Genomic DNA, 17,809 nt, shown 5'->3' with positions numbered 1-17,809 from the left:
GTGTGGGAGAGAGACACGCTCCGCTGTTGCATATGGATAAATATGTCCTTAGGCTTTACTCATAGTATTCATGGTGAAGGTTGAATCTTCTTCGTTAAATTGTTATATGGTTGGAATCGGGAAATGCTACATGTAGTAATTCTAAAATGTCTTGAATAATTTGATACTTGGCAATTGCTGTGCTCATGTTTAAGCTCTTGCATCATATACTTTGCACCTATTAATGAAGAAACACATAGAGCTTGCTAAAATTTGGTTTGCATATTTGGTCTCTCTAAAGTCTAGATAATTTCTAGTATTGAGTTTTGAACAACAAGGAAGACGGTGTAGAGTCTTATAATGTTTACAATATGTCTTTTATGTGAGTTTTGCTGCACCGGTTCATCCTTGTGTTTGTTTCAAATAACCTTGCTAGCCTAAACCTTGTATCGAGAGGGAATACTTCTCATGCATCCAAAATCCTTGAGCCAACCACTATGCCATTTGTGTCCACCATACCTACCTACTACATGGTATTTCTCCACCATTCCAAAGTAAATTTCTTGAGTGCTATCTTTAAAATTTCCATCATTCGCCTTTGCAATATATAGCTCATGGGACAAAATAGCCTTAAAAACTATTGTGGTATTGAATATGTACTTATGCACTTTATCTCTTATTAAGTTGCATGTTGTGCGATAACCATGTTTCTGGGGACGCCATCAACTCATTGTTGAATATCATGTGAGTTATTATGCATGTCCGTCTTGTCTGAAGTAAGGGAGATTTACCACTCATTTTAATGGTTAGAGCATGCATATTGTTAGAGAAGAACATTGGGCCGCTAACTAAAGCCATGAATCATGGTGGAAGTTTCAGTTTTGGACAAATATCCTCAATATCATATGAGAACATTAATTGTTGCTACATGCTTATGCATAAAAGAGGAGTCCATTATCTGTTGTCTATGTTGTCCCGGTATGGATGTCTAAGTTGAGAATAATCAAAAGCGAGAAATCCAAATGCGAGCTTTCTCCTTAGACCTTTGTACAGGCGGCATAGAGGTACCCCTTTGTGACACTTGGTTAAAACATGTGTATTGCGATGATAATCATGGTGATCCGAGCTAATTAGGACAAGGTGCGGGCACTATTAGTATACTATGCATGAGGCTTGCAACTTGTAAGATATAATTTACATGATACATATGCTTTATTACTACCGTTGACAAAATTGTTTCATGTTTTCAAAACCAAAGCTCTAGCACAAATATAGCAATCGATGCTTTCCTCTTTGAAGGACCATTCTTTTACTTTTATGTTGAGTCAGTTCACCTATTTCTCTCCACCTCAAGAAGCAAACACTTGTGTGAACTGTGCATTGATTCCTACATACTTGCATATTGCACTTGTTATATTATTTACATTGACAATATCCATGAGATATACATGTTATAAGTTGAAAGCAACCGCTGAAACTTAATCTTCTTTTGTGTTGCTTCAATACCTTTATTTTGATTTATTGCTTTATGAGTTAACTCTTATGCAAGACTTATTGATGCTTGTCTTGAAAGTACTATTCATGAAAAGTCTTTGCCTTATGATTCATTTGTTTACTCATGTCATTACCATTGTTTTGATCGCTGCATTCATTACATATGCTTACAATAGTATGATCAAGGTTATGATGGCATGTCACTCCAGAAATTATCTTTGTTATCGTTTACCTGCTCGGGACGAGCAGGAACTAAGCTTGGGGATGCTGATACGTCTCCGACGTATCGATAATTTCTTATGTTCCATGCCACATTATTGATGATATCTACATGTTTTATACACATTATATGTCGTATTTATGCATTTTCCGGCACTAACCTATTAACGAGATGCCGAAGAGCCAGTTGCTGTTTTCTGCTGTTTTTGGTTTCAGAAATCCTAGTAAGGAAATATTCTCGGAATTGGACGAAATCAACGCCCAGGGTCCTATTTTTGCACGAAGCTTCCAGAAGACCGAGGGGGAAAGGAAGTGGGGCCACGACGCGCCGACACAACAGGGCGGCGCGGCCTGGACCCTGGCTGCGCGGCCCTGGTGTGTGGGGCCCTCGTGTGGCCCCCCGCGTTGCCCTTCCGCCTACTTAAAGTCTTCGTCGCAAAACCCCCAGTACCGAGAGCCACGATACGGAAAACCTTACTGAGACGCCGCCGCCGCCAATCCCATCTCGGGGGATTCTGGAGATCACCTCCGGCACCCTGCCGGAGAGGGGAATCATCTCCCGGAGGACTCTTCACCGCCATGGTCGCCTCCGGAGTGATGTGTGAGTAGTTCACCCCTGGACTATGGGTCCATAGCAGTAGCTAGATGGTTGTCTTCTCCTCATGTGCTTCATTGTCGGATCTTGTGAGCTGCCTAACATGATCAAGATCATCTATCTGTAATTCTATATGTTGTGTTTGTCGGGATCCGATGGATAGAGAATACTATGTTATGTTGATTATCAATCTATTACCTATGTGTTGTTTATGATCTTGCATGCTCTCCGTTATTAGTAGAGGCTCTGGCCAAGTTTTTGCTCTTAACTCCAAGAGGGAGTATTTATGCTCGATAGTGGGTTCATGCCTCCATTAAATCTGGGACGATGTGATGAAAGTTCTAAGGTTGTGGATGTGCTGTTGCCACTAGGGATAAAACATTGATGCTATGTCCAAGGATGTAGTTATTGATTACATTACGCACCATACTTAATGCAATTGTCTGTTGTTTACAACTTAATACTGGAAGGGGTTCGGATGATAACCTGAAGGTGGACTTTTTAGGCATAGATGCATGCTGGATAGCGGTCTATGTACTTTGTCGTAATGCCCAATTAAATCTCACAATACTCATCATATCATGTATGTGCATGGTCATGCCCTCTCTATTTGTCAATTGCCCGACTGTAATTTGTTCACCCAACATGCTATTTATCTTATGGGAGAGACACCTCTAGTGAACTGTGGACCCCGGTCCATTCTTTACATCGAATACAATCTGCTGCAATACTTGTTCTACTGTTTTCTGCAAACAATCATCATCCACACTATACATCTAATCCTTTGTTACAGCAAGCCGGTGAGATTGAGAACCTCACTGTTTCGTTGGGGCAAAGTACTTTGGTTGTGTTGTGCAGGTTCCACGTTGGCGCCGGAATCCCTGGTGTTGCGCCGCACTACATCTCGCTGCCATCAACATTCAACGTGCTTCTTGGCTCCTCCTGGTTCGATAAACCTTGGTTTCTTTCTGAGGGAAAACTTGCTACTGTGTGCAACATACCTTCCTCTTGGGGTTCCCAACGAACGTGTGTGTTACACGCCATCAGGGGTAGATACATGATTTGTCGGGTTTGAATATGTCTAGACATGCTTGTTTATCAACTTGAATGCTTACTATATGACATAAGAAGACTATATGTGCGTTGGTTTTTTATTTTTTAATTTTTTCTGAATGTTTATGCCCATTTGAATCTTGTTCAAATCCTATGTTTGACCAAGATTTAAACAAGCATAAATCCTGAAAATGAAAAGGTAAGCTTGGATCCTTCTTACTCGATCACTCTAAAATTAAGCTTTTGGGAAGTTTTTGAAATTTCCATGTTTGAAACCCAAAACCACTTCTCTTCATATGCTTGACTTCATAAGACATAGTCAAGGGTTAGGGGGTAGATACATGCTTTTCTGTTTTGAATATGTCTAGACCTTGTTCATCAACTTGAATGCTTACTATATATATGACATATAAGAAGCTAGGCTATGTGCTTTGGTTTTCATTTTTTGATTTTTTTCTGAATGTTTATGCCCATTTGAATCTTGGTCAAATCCTAGATTTGACCAAGATTTAAGCAAGTTTTAAACACATGAAATGAAAAGGCAAGCATGGATCCTTCTTAGTCATTCTAAAATGAAGCTTTTGGGGGGTTCTTGAAATCTCAATGTTTGAAACCCAAAACCACTTCTCTTCATGCATGGTTGACTTCATAAGATAGAGTTGAGGGTTAGGGATAGATACATGATTTGTCGGTTTTGAATATGTCTACACATGCTTGTTTATCAACTTGAATGCTTACTATATGACATAAGAATACTATGTGCTTTGGTATTCATTTTTTTTACCAAGATTTGAACATGTTTCAAACATGAAAATAAAAGGTAAGCATGGATCCTTCTTCGTCACTCTAAAATGAAGCTTTTGGGAGGTTTTTGAAATTTCTATGTTTGAAACCCAAAACCACTTCTCTTCATGTATAGAGTTTAGGGTTAGGGGTAGATACGCGTACATGATTTTTTAAGTATTTTTATGCCCATTTGAATCTTGGTAAAATCCTAGGTTTGACCGAGATTTGAACAAGTTTAAAACATGAAAATAAAAGGTAAGCCCGCCAGACTGGATGCTTCTTAGTCACTCTATAATGAAGCTTTTGGGGGGTTGTTGAAAATGTAAGCATGTATCCTTCTTAGTACGTCACACCACAATGAAGCTTTTGGGAGGGTTTTGAAATGTCCATATGTTTGAAACCCAAAACGACTTCTCCTTCGTTCTTGACTTCATAATTAAGACAAAGTTTAGGGTTAGGGGTAGATAGATGATTTTTCTGGTTTGAATATGTCTAGACTTTGTTTATCAACTTGAGTGCTTACTATATGACATATATAAGAAGGCTATGTGCTTTGGTTTTTCATATGTTTTTTGAATTTTTATGCCCATTTGAATCTTGGTCAAATCCTAGGTACGTACGATTTGACCAAGATTTGAACAAGTTTAAAATATGAAAATAAAATGTAAGCCCGGTCTGGATCCTTCTTAGTCACTGTAAAATGAAGCTTTTGGGAGGTTTTTGAAATTTCCATGTTTGAAACCCAAAACCACTTCTCTTCATGCTTGGCTTCGTAAGATAGAGTTTAGGGTTAGGGGTAGATACGTACATGATTTTTCTAAGTATTTTTACGCCCATTTGAATCTTGGTCAAATCCTAAGTTTGACCAAGTTTGAACAAGTTTGAAACATGAAAATGAAAAGGGTAAGCTTGGGTCCTTCTTAGTCACTCTAAAATGAAGCTTTTGGGAGGTTTTTGAAATTTCAATGTTTGAAACCCAAAACCACTTCTCTCATGCTTGACTTTACAAGACAGAGTTTATGGTTAGGGGGTAGATACATGATTTGTCTGGTTTAAATATGTCTAGACCTTATTTATCAACTTGAATGCCTTACTATATGCCATAACAAGACCATGCGCTTTGTTTTTTAATTTTTTTTAATTTTTATGCCCATTTGAATCTCTTGGTCAAATCCTAGCTAGGTTTGATCGACCAAGATTTAAACAAGTTTAACACATGAAAATGAAAAGGTAAGCTTGTATCCTTCTTAGTCACTCCAAAATGAAGCTTTGGGGGGGTTCTTGAAATTTCCATGTTTGAAACCCAAATGTCATATAGTAAGCATTCAAGCTGATAATGTCATGTAAATGAGTTAACTTGGCTTTCCTACCCTTGAATCCATAGGAAACTTTGTACTGATACAGTATAATGATCACCCGAGTTATTACACCAACAGGTCTGTCACTTACGTGTGGTTCCCATGCGTGAGGTCCCACACTTCAGTGAGCACAAGTCATGTGCAGTCGGTAGGCAAACTCCCATCTTCTTTGTCAAGAGAAGACGCATCAAAACTCCCCCTCTCTCTCTCCAGTTATCCACCTCCGCTGGCTGCCGGTTTTGGCATTGCGTTTCTAGCTCAGCTCGGAGGCCATGGTGTGCACGCATTATAGCCATGGCGATTTGGTCGCGCTAAGTGGTTCGTCCCCGGCTACGACGAGGATCAATCTGGGTGGTGGCTGTTAAGGACCCGATCGCATTTCTTGGTTTCAGCGTGGGGTCTTCCATGTAAAAGTTAGGGATTTAGATGAAATTTCCTGTTTATTATGTGTCTTGTTGTAAACTGTGTTCTGGTGCGTATTGGCAGTCTGAGTCCTTCAGGATCCTTCGGTTGTCTCTCTCTCTCTCTCTCTCAAAAAAAGAAAAAAAACATCTCTCTCATTATCGGCCTCGCTCGCTCGCACCTCCTGCGCACTGACAAACCCTGAAAAAGGTCAGACACCATAAATAAGAGGGCCCCCCTCACTTCTCTCCCTTCGTCTCCTTCCGTGTGATCCCTCTTCCTCTGAGTTTCACTGGACAGGCAAACACATGTGCTGCCTACAAATATTCGACCCCTTTGCATGGATAATCATGTCGGCCATTTTTACCTAGTTTTGAAATAAATAAAATGAAAATGAAGAAAACTTCAAAAATGAAACCCTTCCGCATTGAGTGCTTATAGGTGTACTAGTTGACAGGGAAAATAAGAAACCTGTGATAGGGTAGTAAAAAACAAAATGTCTTCACAAAACGGACTATCGTGTATGAAGATTCATGGGTTTCAAGCCAACAAATGGCATAGTTATGGCCATATTTGTGGCATAGTTTGTTATAATGTACCCAAATTGGGCATGGTGGTGCATCTTGCCATTCCCAACAATGTTGCTGACTTGACTTTTCAACTTTTCGGTATATAAAAACTCATTTTTCATTTTCTAGATGACAAAATAGGTTTATTTTGTGAATGGGGTACATAAGATACGGCTCAAAATGGCGCCTCTACATTTTTATGATAAATTAGCCACATATTAGTGAAAATTCCCAACTCTTTACGTTTTTAGTGCTTTGTAGCTAGTTTCACACATTTAAATGACTTTATGCTGATTTATTGAAAGTAATTCCAATTTGAAATGTAGGTGTGTTATAACTTCATCCTATAAATCCCCAAAAATCATTTTTAGATACATATTAATTACTATATGTCTAGACCGACCATGTTCATCAAGTTGAATGTTTCTTACTATATATGACATAAGAAGGCTATGTGCTTTGGTTTTTGATTTTTTTTGATTTTTTTTGAAGTTTTATGCCCATTTGAGTCTTGGTCAAATCCTAGGTTTGACCAAGATTTAAACAAGTTTAAACATGAAAATGAAAAGGTAAACCTGGATCCTTCTTAGTCACTCTAAAATGAAGCTTTGGGGGGTTCTTGAAATTTCCATGTTTGAAACCCAAAACCATTTCTCTTCATGCTTGACTTCATAAGATCGACAAAGCTAGTTTAGGGTTTTAGGGGTAGATACATGATTTGTCGGGTTTGAATATGTCTAGACATGCTTGTTTATCAACTTGAATGCTTACTATATGACATAAGAAGACTATATGTGCGTTGGTTTTTTATTTTTTAATTTTTTCTGAATGTTTATGCCCATTTGAATCTTGTTTAAATCCTATGTTTGACCAAGATTTAAACAAGCATAAATCCTGAAAATGAAAAGGTAAGCTTGGATCCTTCTTACTCGATCACTCTAAAATTAAGCTTTTGGGAAGTTTTTGAAATTTCCATGTTTGAAACCCAAAACCACTTCTCTTCATATGCTTGACTTCATAAGACATAGTCAAGGGTTAGGGGGTAGATACATGCTTTTCTGTTTTGAATATGTCTAGACCTTGTTCATCAACTTGAATGCTTACTATATATATGACATATAAGAAGCTAGGCTATGTGCTTTGGTTTTCATTTTTTGATTTTTTTCTGAATGTTTATGCCCATTTGAATCTTGGTCAAATCCTAGATTTGACCAAGATTTAAGCAAGTTTTAAACACATGAAATGAAAAGGCAAGCATGGATCCTTCTTAGTCATTCTAAAATGAAGCTTTTGGGGGGTTCTTGAAATCTCAATGTTTGAAACCCAAAACCACTTCTCTTCATGCCTGGTTGACTTCATAAGATAGAGTTGAGGGTTAGGGATAGATACATGATTTGTCGGTTTTGAATATGTCTACACATGCTTGTTTATCAACTTGAACGCTTACTATATGACATAAGAATACTATGTGCTTTGGTATTCATTTTTTTACCAAGATTTGAACATGTTTCAAACATGAAAATAAAAGGTAAGCATGGATCCTTCTTCGTCACTCTAAAATGAAGCTTTTGGGAGGTTTTTGAAATTTCTATGTTTGAAACCCAAAACCACTTCTCTTCATGCTTGACTTCGTAATATAGAGTTTAGGGTTAGGGGTAGATACGCGTACATGATTTTTTAAGTATTTTTATGCCCATTTGAATCTTGGTAAAATCCTAGGTTTGACCGAGATTTGAACAAGTTTAAAACATGAAAATAAAAGGTAAGCCCGCCAGACTGGATGCTTCTTGGTCACTCTATAATGAAGCTTTTGGGGGGTTGTTGAAAATGTAAGCATGTATCCTTCTTAGTACGTCACACCACAATGAAGCTTTTGGGAGGGTTTTTGAAATGTCCATATGTTTGAAACCCAAAACGACTTCTCCTTCGTGCTTGACTTCATAATTAAGACAAAGTTTAGGGTTAGGGGTAGATAGATGATTTTTCTGGTTTGAATATGTCTAGACTTTGTTTATCAACTTGAGTGCTTACTATATGACATATATAAGAAGGCTATGTGCTTTGGTTTTTCATATGTTTTTTGAATTTTTATGCCCATTTGAATCTTGGTCAAATCCTAGGTACGTACGATTTGACCAAGATTTGAACAAGTTTAAAATATGAAAATAAAATGTAAGCCCGGTCTGGATCCTTCTTAGTCACTCTAAAATGAAGCTTTTGGGAGGTTTTTGAAATTTCCATGTTTGAAACCCAAAACCACTTCTCTTCATGCTTGGCTTCGTAAGATAGAGTTTAGGGTTAGGGGTAGATACGTACATGATTTTTCTAAGTATTTTTACGCCCATTTGAATCTTGGTCAAATCCTAAGTTTGACCAAGTTTGAACAAGTTTGAAACATGAAAATGAAAAGGGTAAGCTTGGGTCCTTCTTAGTCACTCTAAAATGAAGCTTTTGGGAGGTTTTTGAAATTTCAATGTTTGAAACCCAAAACCACTTCTCTCATGCTTGACTTTACAAGACAGAGTTTATGGTTAGGGGGTAGATACATGATTTGTCTGGTTTAAATATGTCTAGACCTTATTTATCAACTTGAATGCCTTACTATATGCCATAACAAGACCATGCGCTTTGTTTTTTAATTTTTTTTAATTTTTATGCCCATTTGAATCTCTTGGTCAAATCCTAGCTAGGTTTGATCGACCAAGATTTAAACAAGTTTAACACATGAAAATGAAAAGGTAAGCTTGTATCCTTCTTAGTCACTCCAAAATGAAGCTTTGGGGGGGGGGGTTCTTGAAATTTCCATGTTTGAAACCCAAATGTCATATAGTAAGCATTCAAGCTGATAATGTCATGTAAATGAGTTAACTTGGCTTTCCTACCCTTGAATCCATAGGAAACTTTGTACTAATACAGTATAATGATCACCCGAGTTATTACACCAACAGGTCTGTCACTTACGTGTGGTTCCCATGCGTGAGCTCCCACACTTCAGTGAGCACAAGTCATGTGCGGTCGGTAGGCAAACTCCCATCTTCTTTGTCAAGAGAAGACGCATCAAAACTCCCCCTCTCTCTCTCTCCAGTTAACCACCTCCGCTGGCTGCCGGTTTTGGCATTGCGTTTCTAGCTCAGCTCGGAGGCCATGGTGTGCACGCACTATAGCCATGGCGATTTGGTCGCGCTAAGTGGTTCGTCCCCGGCTGCGACGAGGATCAATCTGGGCGGTGGCTGTTAAGGACCCGATCGCATTTCTTGGTTTCAGCGTGGGGTCTTCCATGTAAAAGTTAGGGATTTAGATGAAATTTCCTGTTTATTATGTGTCTTGTTGTAAACTGTGTTCTGGTGCGTATTGGCAGTCTGAGTCCTTCAGGATCCTTCGGTTGTCTCTCTCTCTCTCTCAAAAAAAAAGAAAAAAAAACATCTCTCTCATTATCGGCCTCGCTCGCTCGCACCTCCTGCGCACTGACAAACCCTAAAAAAGGTCAGACACCATAAATAAGAGGGCCCCCCTCACTTCTCTCCCTTCGTCTCCTTCCGTGTGATCCCTCTTCCTCTGAGTTTCACTGGACGGGCAAACACATGTGCTGCCTACAAATATTCGACCCCTTTGCATGGATAATCATGTAGACCATTTTTACCTAGTTTTGAAATAAATAAAATGAAAATGAAGAAAACCTCAAAAATGAAACCCTTCCGCATTGAGTGCTTATAGGTGTACTAGTTGACAGGGAAAATAAGAAACCTGTGATAGGGTAGTAAAAAACAAAATGTCTTCACAAAACGGACTATCGTGTATGAAGATTCATGGGTTTCAAGCCAACAAATGGCATAGTTACGGCCATATTTGTGGCATAGTTTGTTATAATGTGCCCAAATTGGGCATGGTGGTGCATCTTGCCATTCCCAACAATGTTGCTGACTAGACTTTTCAACTTTTCGGTATATAAAAACTCATTTTTCATTTTCTAGATGACAAAATAGGTTTATTTTGTGAATGGGGTACATAAGATACGGCTCAAAATGGCGCCTCTACATTTTTATGATAAATTAGCCACATATTAGTGAAAATTCCCAACTCTTTACGTTTTTAGTGCTTTCTAGCTAGTTTCACACATTTAAATGACTTTATGCTGATTTATTGAAAGTAATTCCAATTTGAAATGTAGGTGTGTTATAACTTCGTCCTATAAATCCCCAAAAATCATTTTTAGATACATATTAATTACTATATGTCTAGACCGGCCATGTTCATCAAGTTGAATGTTGCTTACTATATATGACATAAGAAGGCTATGTGATTTGGTTTTTGATTTTTTTTGAATTTTTATGCCCATTTGAGTCTTGGTCAAATCCTAGGTTTGACCAAGATTTAAACAAGTTTAAACATGAAAATGAAAAGGTAAGCCTGGATCCTTCTTAGTCACTCTAAAATGAAGCTTTGGGGGGTTCTTGAAATTTCCATGTTTGAAACCCAAAACCATTTCTCTTCATGCTTGACTTCATAAGATCGACAAAGCTAGTTTAGGGTTTTAGGGGGTAGATACATGATTTGTCGGTTTTGAATATGTCTAGACATGCTTGTTTATCAACTTGAATGCTTACTATATGACATAAGAAGACTATACGTCCGTTGGTTTTTTATTTTTTTATTTTTTCTGGATGTTTATGCCCATTTGAATCTTGTTCAAATCCTATGTTTGACCAAGATTTAAACAAGCATAAATCCTGAAAATGAAAAGGTAAGCTTGGATCCTTCTTACTCGATCACTCTAAAATTAAGCTTTTGGGAAGTTTTTGAAATTTCCATGTTTGAAACCCAAAACCACTTCTCTTCATATGCTTGACTTCATAAGACATAGTTAAGGGTTAGGGGGTAGATACATGCTTTTCTATTTTGAATATGTCTAGACCTTGTTCATCAACTTGAATGCTTACTATATACATGACATATAAGAAGCTAGGCTATGTGCTTTGGTTTTCATTTTTTGATTTTTTTCTGAATGTTTATGCCCATTTGAATCTTGGTCAAATCCTAGATTTGACCAAGATTTAAGAAAGTTTTAAACACATGAAATGAAAAGGCAAGCATGGATCCTTCTTAGTCATTCTAAAATGAAGCTTTTGGGGGGTTCTTGAAATCTCAATGTTTGAAACCCAAAACCACTTCTCTTCATGCATGGTTGACTTCATAAGATAGAGTTGAGGGTTAGGGATAGATACATGATTTGTCGGTTTTGAATATGTCTACACATGCTTGTTTATCAACTTGAATGCTTACTATATGACATAAGAATACTATGTGCTTTGGTATTCATTTTTTTTACCAAGATTTGAACATGTTTCAAACATGAAAATAAAAGGTAAGCATGGATCCTTCTTCGTCACTCTAAAATGAAGCTTTTGGGAGGTTTTTGAAATTTCTATGTTTGAAACCCAAAACCACTTCTCTTCATGCTTGACTTTGTAATATAGAGTTTAGGGTTAGGGGTAGATACGCGTACATGATTTTTTAAGTATTTTTATGCCCATTTGAATCTTGGTAAAATCCTAGGTTTGACCGAGATTTGAACAAGTTTAAAACATGAAAATAAAAGGTAAGCCCGCCAGACTGGATGCTTCTTAGTCACTCTATAATGAAGCTTTTGGGGGGTTGTTGAAAATGTAAGCATGTATCCTTCTTAGTACGTCACACCACAATGAAGCTTTTGGGAGGGTTTTTGAAATGTCCATATGTTTGAAACCCAAAACGACTTCTCCTTCGTGCTTGACCTCATAATTAAGACAAAGTTTAGGGTTAGGGGTAGATAGATGATTTTTCTGGTTTGAATATGTCTAGACTTTGTTTATCAACTTGAGTGCTTACTATATGACATATATAAGAAGGCTATGTGCTTTGGTTTTTCATATGTTTTTTGAATTTTTATGCCCATTTGAATCTTTGTCAAATCCTAGGTACGTATGATTTGACCAAGATTTGAACAAGTTTAAAATATGAAAATAAAATGTAGGCCCGGTCTGGATCCTTCTTTGTCACTCTAAAATGAAGCTTTTGGGAGGTTTTTGAAATTTCCATGTTTGAAACCCAAAACCACTTCTCTTCATGCTTGGCTTCGTAAGATAGAGTTTAGGGTTAGGGGTAGATACGTACATGATTTTTCTAAGTATTTTTACGCCCATTTGATTCTTGGTCAAATCCTAAGTTTGACCAAGTTTGAACAAGTTTGAAACATGAAAATGAAAAGGGTAAGCTTGGGTCCTTCTTAGTCACTCTAAAATGAAGCTTTTGGGAGGTTTTTGAAATTTCAATGTTTGAAACCCAAAACCACTTCTCTCATGCTTGACTTTACAAGACAGAGTTTATGGTTAGGGGGTAGATACATGATTTGTCTGGTTTAAATATGTCTAGACCTTATTTATCAACTTGAATGCCTTACTATATGACATAACAAGACCATGCGCTTTGTTTTTTAATTTTTTTTAATTTTTATGCCCATTTGAATCTCTTGGTCAAATCCTAGCTAGGTTTGATCGACCAAGATTTAAACAAGTTTAACACATGAAAATGAAAAGGTAAGTGATGTCTACGGGTGCTTCTATTCTTGTAGATAGTGTTGGGCCTCCAAGAGCAGAGGTTTGTAGAACAGCAGCAAGTTTCCCTTAAGTGGATCACCCAAGGTTTATCGAACTCAGGGAGGAAGAGGTCAAAGATATCCCTCTCATGCAACCCTGCAACCACAAAGCAAGAAGTCTCTTGTGTCCCCAACACACCTAATAGGTGCACTAGTTCGGCGAAGAGATAGTGAAATACAAGTGGTATGAATGAATATGAGCAGTAGTAACGGCGCCAGAAAAGTGCTTGCTGGCGTGCAGTTGATGGTAGTAATATTGCAGGAAGTAAAGATGCATAAAACAGTAAACAAGCAGCGATAGCAGTATTTAGGAACAAGGCCTAGGGATCATACTTTCACTAGTGGACACTCTCAACATTGATCACATAACAAAATAAATAAATAGATGCTAGACTCTACACCCTCTTGTTGGATGATGAACACCACTAACTGTGTAGGATTACACGAACCCTCAATGCCGGAGTTAACAAGCTCCACAATATTCAATGTTCATATTTAAATAACCTTAGAGTGCATAACAGATCAACATAACCAAACCAAGTACTAACATAGCATGCACACTGTCACCTTCACACTACGAAAGGAGGAATAGATCACATCAATACTATCATAGCAATAGTTAACTTCATAATCTACAAGAGATCACAATCATAGCCTACGCCAAGTACTACATGATGCACACACTGTCACCATTACACCGTGCAGGAGGAATAAACTACTTTAATAACATCACTAGAGTAGCACACAGATAAATTGTGATACAAAACACATTGCAATCATAAAGAGATATAAATAAGCACTTCAATATGCCATTCATAACAGTGAATAAGTATTCTGTGAAATATAGCCTAAGAGACCCACACGGTGCACACACTGTCACCTTTACACACGTGGGACAAGGAGTCTCCGGAGATCACATAAGTAAAATCCACTTGACTAGCATCATGACATCTAGATTACAAGCATCATCATATGAATCTCAATCATGTAAGGCAGCTCATGAGATTATTGTATTGAAGTACATAGGAGAGAGATGAACCACATAGCTACCGGTACAGCCCCGAGCCTCGATCGAGAACTACTCCCTCCTCATGGGAGACAGCAGCGTTGGTGAAGATGGCGGTGGTGTCGATGGAGAAGCCCTCCGGGGGCACTTCCCCGTCCCGGCGGCGTGCCGGAACAGAGACTCCTGTCCCCCAGATCTTGGCTTCGCGATGGCGGCGGCTCTGGAAGGTTTCTCGTACCGTGGCTTTTTCGTATCGAAGATTTAGGCCAGGGACCTTTAAATAGGTGAAGAGGAGGAGTCGGAGGGGGTACGGAGCCACCACACAGTAGGGGGGCGCGACCCAGGCCCTGGCCGCGCCGCCCTATCATCTGGGCCCACCAGGGCTCCCCTCTGGTGGCTCTCGGGTGTTCTGGAAGCTTCGTGCGATTCTAAGATGCTGGGCGTTGATTTCGTCCAATTCCGAGAATATTTCCTTACTAGGATTTCTGAAACCAAAAACAGCAGAAAACAGGAACTGGCACTTCGGCATCTCGTCAATAGGTTAGTTCCGGAAAACGCATAATAATGACATAAAGTATGCATAAAACATGTAGATATCATCAATAATGTGGCATGGAACATAAGAAATTATCGATACGTCGGAGACGTATCAGCATCCCCAAGCTTAGTTCCTGCTCGTCCCGAGCAGGTAAACGATAACAAAGATAATTTCTGGAGTGACATGCCATCATAACCTTGATCATACTATTGTAAGCATATGTAATGAATGCAGCGATCAAAGCAGTGGTAAAGACAATGAGTAAACAATTGAATCATAAAGCAAAGACTTTTCATGAATAGTACTTTCAAAACAAGCATCAATAAGTCTTGCATAAGAGTTAACTCATAAAGCAATAAATCAAAGTAAAGGTATTGAAGCAACACAAAGGAAGATTAAGTTTCAGCGGTTGCTTTCAACTTATAACATGTATATCTCATGGATAGTTGTCAATGCAAAGTAATATAACAAGTGCAATATGCAAGTATGTAGCAATCAATGCACAGTTCACACAAGTGTTTGCTTCTTGAGGTGGAGAGGGATAGGTGAACTGACTCAACATAAAAGTAAAAGAAAGGTCCTTCAAAGAGGAAAGCATCGATTGCTATATTTGTGCTAGAGCTTTTATTTTGAAAACATGAAACAATTTTGTCAACGGTAGTAATAAAGCATATGTATCATGTAAATTATATCTTACAAGTTGCAAGCCTCATGCATAGTATACTAATAGTGCCCGCACCTTGTCCTAATTAGCTCGGATTACCAGGATTATCATTGCAATACACATGTTTTAACCAAGTGTCTCAAAGGGGTACCTCTATGCCGCCTGTACAAAGGTCTAAGGAGAAAGCTCGCATTTGGATTTCTCGCTTTTGATTATTCTCAACTTAGACATCCATACCGGGACAACATAGACAACAGATAATGGACTTCTCTTTAATGCATAAGCAATTAGCAACAATTAATGTTCTCATATGAGATTGAGGATATATGTCCAAAACTGAAACTTCCACCATGATTCATGGCTTTAGTTAGCGGCCCAATGTTCTTCTCTAACATTATGCATGCTCTAACCATTAAATGAGTGGTAAATCTCCCTTACTTCAGACAAGACGGACATGCATAGCAACTCACATGATATTCAACAAAGAGTAGTTGATGGCGTCCCCAGGAACATGGTTATCGCACAACAAGCAACTTAATAAGAGATAAAGTGCATAAGTACATATTCAATACCACAATAGTTTTTAAGCTATTTGTCCCATGAGCTATATATTGCAAAGGCGAATGATGGAAATTTAAAGGTAGCACTCAAGCAATTTACTTTGGAATGGCGGAGAAATACCATGTAGTAGGTAGGTATGGTGGACACAAATGGCATAGTGGTTGGCTCAAGGATTTTGGATGCATGAGAAGTATTCCCTCTCGATACAAGGTTTAGGCTAGCAAGGTTTATTTGAAACAAACACAAGGATGAACCAGTGCAGCAAAAATTACATAAAAGATATATTGTAAACATTATAAGACTCTACACCGTCTTCCTTGTTGTTCAAAACTCAATACTAGAAATTATCTAGACTTTAGAGAGACCAATTATGCAAACCAAATTTTAGCAAGCTCTATGTATTTCTTAATTAATGGGTGCAAAGTATATGATGCAAGAGCTTAAACATGAGCACAACAATTGCCAAGTATCAAATTATTCAAGACATTTTAGAATTACTACATGTAGCATTTCCCGTTTCCAACCATATAACAATGAACGAAGCAGTTTCAACCTTCGCCATGAACATTAGAAGCTAAGAACACATGTGTTCATATGAACCAGCGGAGCGTGTCTCTCTCCCACACAAGCATTTATTCAAACAAAAACAAAAACAAAAACAAAAACAAACAGACGCTCCAAGTAAAGTACATACGATGTGACCGAATAAAAATATAGTTTCAAGGGAGGAACCTGATAAATTTGTCGATGAAGAAGGGGATGCCTTGGGCATCCCCAAGCGTAGATGGTTGATTCTTCTTGAAATATGCAGGGATGAACCATGGGGGCATCCCCAAGCTTAGACTTTTCACTCTTCTTGATCGTAGTATATCATCCTCCTCTCTTGACCCTTGAAAACTTCCTCCACACCAAACTCGAAACAACTCATTAGAGGGTTAGTGCACAATAAAAATTTATATGTTCAGAGGTGACATAATCATTATTAACACTTCTGGACATTGCATAAAGCTACTGGACATTAATGGATCAAAGAAATTCATCCAACATAGCAAAAGAGGCAATGCGAAATAAAAGGCAGAACCTGTCAAAACAGAACAGTTCGTAATGACGAATTTTAAAATGGCACCAGACTTGCTCAAATGAAAATGCCCAAATTGAATGAAAGTTGCGTACATATCTGAGGATCACGCACGTAAATTGGCATATTTTTCTGAGCTACCTACAGAGAGGTAGGTCGAAATTCGTGACAGCAAAGAAATCTGTTACTGTGCAGTAATCCAAATCTAGTATGAACCTTACTATCAAAGACTTTACTTGGCACAACAATGCACAAAACTAAGATAAGGAGAGGTTGCTACAGTAGTAACAACTTCCAAGACTCAAATATAAAACAAAAGAACTGTAGCAAAATAAACACATGGGTTATCTCCCAAGAAGTTCTTTCTTTATAGCCATTAAGATGGGCTCAGCAGTTTTAGTGATGCACTCGCAAGAAATAGTAGTTGAAGCAAAAGAGAGCATCAAGAGGCAAATTCAAAACAAATTTAAGCCTAACATGCTTCCTATGAAAAGGAATCTTGTACACAAATGAATTCATGAAGAGCAAAGTAACAAGCATAGGAAGATAGAACAAGTGTAGCTTCAAAAATTTCAGCATATAGAGAGGTGTTTTAGTAACATGAAAACTTCTACAACCATATTTTCCTCTCTCATAATAATATCCAGTGGCATCATGAGCAAACTGAACAATATAACTATCACATAAAGCATTCTTATCATGAGTCTCATGCATAAAATTATTACTCTCCACATAAGCATAATCAATTTTATTAGTTGTAGTGGGAGCAAATTTAACAAAGTAGCTATCATTATTATTCTCATCATCAAATATAGGAGGCATATTGTAATCATAATCAAATTTATCCTCCATAAAAGGCGGTACTAAAAGACCAAT

Source organism: Lolium perenne, chromosome 4 (assembly GCF_019359855.2).
Source record: "Lolium perenne isolate Kyuss_39 chromosome 4, Kyuss_2.0, whole genome shotgun sequence".
Lineage (NCBI taxonomy): Eukaryota > Viridiplantae > Streptophyta > Magnoliopsida > Poales > Poaceae > Lolium > Lolium perenne.
This window is presented reverse-complemented; position numbering follows the sequence as displayed.